The sequence below is a fragment of the Denticeps clupeoides genome, chromosome 4, assembly GCF_900700375.1.
Source record: "Denticeps clupeoides chromosome 4, fDenClu1.1, whole genome shotgun sequence".
NCBI lineage: Eukaryota > Metazoa > Chordata > Actinopteri > Clupeiformes > Denticipitidae > Denticeps > Denticeps clupeoides.
In genome coordinates this window covers 17,576,915-17,582,914 of record NC_041710.1, presented here as the reverse complement: position 1 = coordinate 17,582,914, position 6,000 = coordinate 17,576,915, and positions in this window count along the sequence as shown.

The window sequence follows — 6,000 nt, the reverse complement described above, 5'->3', positions numbered from 1 at the left end:
GACAGTCCCCCCCTGGTGACACTTAGTGTTAAGTGTCTTGCTCTTACTACAATGGTAGTAAGTGGGATTTGCACCTAGGTCTTCTGGTTCATAGGCAAGTGTCTTAAATGCTTGGAGTAATGAATTCTGGTTCATGAGTGTTTTCTGGTCCAGAAAAATTTGGGGTGTTCAGTTCTCATGAATAGGATATTTACATTTACACTTATCTAGAGCCTTTATCCAGAGCAACTTCCAACCTATAGTGGGTCAGCCCCTGGAAGCAATTTAGGCTTGAGTGTCTCGCTCAGGGACACAATACTTGTAAGTGGGATTTGAAGCTACAACTTGGTTCATTGGCAATTGTTATTCACTAGACTATGACCATGTTATGCACATGTAATGGTCAGGACTTTACTGGATGGAATTGTCACTGTCTGTTTAATACAAGATTTTCATACACTGCAGGGTGCAACTTACACTATGTTGTCCAACTCAGGAAAGCCATATCACCACCATCGTGTGAAAGAAGTCATTTCAGATTCCAGACCCTCCTTCAAAATATGGCTTCAAACCAATTTACTGTCTGAGTATCGGGAGTGCAAGAGAAGCCAAGCGGTTGTCAGAGACACCCAGGCAGTGCTTTGCTCTGTTATTTTTGGTGAGGGGCTAAGCATAATTTCCATTAGTCACACACATGTACCCTTACAAATGTGAAGCATTCTCTGAAGAGCAATGAAATTAAATTATACTTCTATTAATTACAATTAATTCAGAGGACATACAATTAATGTCTTGCAGGCTCTGTCCAGATCTAAGTAAAATCAGGGGCATGATAACAATGGGAGCAGCGTGAATCAAGATATGCTACTGCAGTTAAGACTGAACGTTTCATCTGATCTGCCATGATGGGTAATTGCCCAAACCCTAGAGCTGCATGACTGTCTTATTTAACTACCATATCTTAAGAGGCATCCAATGTGCTTTCCAAGAAAAAAATGAAATCTAAATAAACATTTTTGGGTTTGAAATTAGACATTGCAGCCTGAGAACTCTTGTGGCTGGTGGACTGGAAGAGCATGTTAGTAAAGGATCCTAACAAGATCATAACACAGATCAGATGCTCAGAGGCCAGTTATTTAGACTATGGCATAGGCTTCTTTAATTTCACAAATAACCCGAACAATGCTCTTTACATTAAAATTGATTTACAAATGTTCAAATGTAACATTTTACTTATTTGATTAACATTTGTATCTATTTTAATCTTTTTAAAATTGCAGTTGAATAGCTGGTTTGTGATATCCCTTTAAAATCAATGAAACACAGCCAGTGCCTAAATGTATTCCACTTCAACATTTAAAAAGCAGTCGATGACTGTATGATTGTTTAATTTCAGAATAATTTTGTAGCTTTGAAAATGCACCAACAACAGGAAATTATGTAAATTTTGAATATTTGCATTAAATCCTGTGCCCTACTTTCACAAAATTACACATTTTACTTTTAGTCATACTGAAACATGTTTTTCCTTCTTTGTTCCAGATCCATGTTTGCTCTCCCTTTGGAGGCAGAGGAAAACAGGTCCAAGCTTCATATCGCTGTGTTTGGCAGTGTTCTAGACAGACTATATGAATGCAGGATTGGAGTTGTATTAAATAATACTTTAAACAACATAATGATATTGGACGAATGACCAGAAGCAGGCAAAAACAGCTGAGTTGTTAGTTCCTTTTTTCCTGCAAAGAACAAAAAGCCAGCTTGGTTTATCATATTTGTCTTTGTCTTTATGTAAAATTGCACAGGACAATTTGCAGATGGGCAATTTCCTAATGTGCAAACAGTAAATTGTACCTGCTGAAATATGCTACCATTTTGTCCATATTTACTATTGAGAATGCAGAATCTCAAAGGAAACTATAGCATCAAGTTTGCAGATCTTATCATGCTAGTCAAAGCTCTACACCTGGGATGCCCACATAGTCCAGGTAGTGCTCTTTTTGTCAATTAAATTCATGACAAAATATCTTCGTCAACAAACCTTCTTAACATGAGGAAGACGAGACAAAAACGCTGGTCATGTGACAATAACTATAACAAAATAAATGTAATATTGTTCACAAATAAAAACAAGACTATAAATAGTTTACAAGATAAACTATACAAAAATGTTTTCATTGAAAAAAAAAATAGAAGAGACACTTGTTTATACAAATTATTATATTGCCAATTCTGTTTCCTGTGTCTCCCATCCGTTCACACAGATGATGTCGCTTCCAGATTTCATTAGATACTTCTGATGGATGAACGGATGGCTCTGAGAAAATGACAAAGCAATCTTTGGAAGCACATTCTTTCAAATGAAGTGGTCAATAATGTGTGGTCAAAAAACATGGAACAAAAGCATCTTCCGTGAATTCTTGAGTGTATAAGGTAAAAATAAAGTAATAATAAGATAACCTTGTTTAAATCATGTAATGGGTTTGACTGAAAGAAAATGGTGTTTTTATCTGTACTCAGTGATTTTCTTTTTATGATTTATTTGTGATTTTCAATTTTTCAACAACAAACAAATAACAGCTGTTGACCAATATCCACTCACCACCCTCAGCCCCACCCGTCAAACAGCAAGGAGAAGAAAAATACATAAATAAGGAAAGGGAAGCAGTCTCCTCTCAGTGTTACAGCATTGTACTTTGTATATGCATTAAGAAATGACATTCCTATGCTGGACTTAAACTGGATGATTTAACATAATCAATAAATGGTGATCATATCTCCTTAAACTTTTTTTTTTAGTTTGACTGCATTGCAGTTTTTCCAACTGCAATATGGAGAGCATTTCCTTGATCCAACCATTGAAAGAGGGGGGCTTGTCTGATTTCGACAACAGAAGAATAAGTCTTCTGGCCATTAATGAGGCGAAAGATACCACCTAGGCTTGAGATATATAAGAATTATATCTGGAGGGGAGGCCCCAAAAATACAGATGGTGTAGGTTCAATCGTTCTATTACATTAAGATGACAGGACAGGTTTCCATGCCACTTTAGTTTTCTCCCATGAGGGTGAATAAATGTTCTGGATCAGAGTACATAATTTTGATATATTGCCTCTCATGAAGGGGTCCAGAGCAAGAATTTAATTTTTAGCTGTTGAATGTAAAGATCTAAAGTGTTTGCTCACAAAACTTCTAATCTGTAGGAATCTATAGAATTGAGATTTGGGAATATTGTAACTCTTTTGCAATGTTTCGAATGTCATAAGCATTCCTTCAGTGCAGAGGTCTTTGATAAAGATCAAGCCATTGTTGTGCCAGGTTTGAAATGCTGCATCCATTTGAGATGGTGAGAAAAGATGGTTATTCAACCTTAGTTGCTTTATACGAAAATGTTTCCTAAACTGGAGCCAAATCTTAAGTGAGTATTTTACTACAGGATTTAGGAGGCGTGAGTACGGCTGCATAGGTGTAGGAGCGCTCATTAAGGAAATAGGAGAAAGCGCTGAATCACCATGCAATTCCATGTCTGCCCAAGCAGAGCCAGGATTATCACGCCATGCAAAGATCCAGTATATTAATTTACTTATGTTTGCTGCCCAATAGTAATACATGATATTTGGCAAACCCATACCAGGCTTGAGTGTCTAGCTCAGGGACACAATACTTGATTTGAAGCTACAACTTGGTTCATTGGCAATTGTTATTCACTAGACTATGACAATGTTATGCACATGTTATGGTCAAGACTCATTTATGTTCTGTCAGTTTTGGCATTATCTTTACTGGATGGAATTGTCACTGTCTGTTTGAAATGGTTTAGGCATTTCAAGGAAAATATTCATCAGCGGAACAGATTTATTCCACACAAATGAAGAAATCAAAGCACCTAACTCCTTGAAGACATTGTACTCAGTACTTTTGACTGAAACTAGACTAAAATATTCATGGATAATTCTGACTAAAATAAGACTACAAATTGACTAGACTAAGTCAAGTTTTAAGTCAAAACTGAAACTTGACTAGACTAAAATGAGTATGGACGTGACTAAGACTAATAAAGACTAAAATGACAGCTGGACGCAAAGGCTAGACTAAAACTAAACTCAAGACAGGGTGCAAAAACAAGTATAATTCCTGTTATGTGCATAGTGTGCTGTGTGTCACAATGACAATCACTTCACTTCAGTTGACTTGTGTGTTGTCACAGTACTGCTCAGAAGTTCACATAGACTTACTGGGCCTCATTTGTCAATATGGGCATATTTTGGGGTTTTCACAAGTGATTCATGAAACAGGTGTACTGAAAGTACAAAATGAAGGAAGATGTTAATTTATTCAGGAATAAAATGATGCTGTCTTGCACCTTAAAAAGCAGAATTAAATGGGATGATAAATCATATATATAGAAGCAGATCACTGCAACAGTGAATGTAACTCGCCAAACTCCAGCTGAGTTTTGATAATGCAGCTTACACTAACCTAGTAATGTGTTTAGCCTAGTTGAACTAAATAAATTTACAGTCCATGACAAAAGTCTTGTCGCTTGTGTACAAAGTGACAAATTGATCAAGTGTTGCTGAAATATATTTCTAATCTAGATTTTTTGACTCATTTTATTCCCAACAGCTTTTGTAATAATGTTTCAGTGAAAAACAAAACTGTCAAACAGTATTCTAATATTCAAGGTTTGGTAAAGCCCATTGAGTCAGTTTTTGCAAAGACATAAGTGTTGTTGTCTTGTCATATGAGCTTCACCTGTGACTAATAATGGATCAAGTAGGTGTCAGGTGTGTATAAAAAGAAGCCCAGACCTTCACTAGACCTTCACATCAACTGCAACTAGACCTCTGCAAACATGCCTAAGATTCATCCTGAGACTAATGTGTTGATTATCAAGAGGCTGAAGACAAGATCCACTGCTGATGTGGCAGACACCTTCAATGTGTCTCAGCATCAAGTACAGAGGATTAAAAAAAAGATTTGAAGAACTGGAGACTTTTTTGACAAGCTCAGGTCAGGCAGACCCCGCAAGACAACTGCTTGAGAGGACCGTTTGATGGCTCAAAAATCCAAGGCCAGCCCATTTTCCACTGCAGCAGAGACCTGGTCACCTGAAGTCCCTGTGTCAACCAGAACAGTTAGTCAGATTCTGCCTCGAAATGGTCTCAGTGCCCAGAAGCCAGCACTAAACAAAAGACAATTGAAAAACCATGTGGCTTTTGCCAAGGCCCTCAGCCTGCTAAAAGGATGGATGCTGGAAAAGTGTCAGAAGGTGGATTTTTCAGATGAATCTTCTGTTGAATTACACCACAGTGGCCACAAATATTGCAGGAGACCTACTGGAGCCCGCATGAATCCGAGATTCACCCAGAAAACTGAAGTTTGGTGGCGGCAAAATCATGGTCTGGGGTTACATCCAGTATGGGGGTGTGCGAGAGATCTGCAGGGTGGAAGGCAACATCAATAGTCTGAAATACCAAGAAATCTTAGCTACTTTTTATATTCCCAACAATAAAAGAGGCCAAATTCTGCAGCAGGATGGTGCTCCATCACATACTTCCATCTCCACATCAAAGTTTCTCAATGCGAAGAAGATCAAGATGCTCCAGGATTGGCCAGCCCAGTCACCTGACATGAACATCATTGAGCATGTGTTGGGTTGGATGAAAGAGGAAGCATGGAAGACAAGACCAAAGAATATTGATAAACTGGGAGGCATGCAAGACTGCTTTCTTTGCTATTCCTGATGTCTTCATCAATAAATTGTATGAATCCTTGCCAAACCGCATGGATGCAGTCCTTCAAACTCATGGAACCAGATATTAAATTTCGATCTCACAGCACCACTACTTAATTTGCTGACATATTTTTGTATTTGCAGTAAATTTGTTCAATTTCTGTATAGGCGACACAACTTTTGTCTTGCCAAAATTTTACCTTTCTGTCTTGATTAAATTTTAAATCTGTTTTCAGTGAAACTAATTCATTTCAATGCATTAAATGTCATTTCGTAGGGTTTTAGCT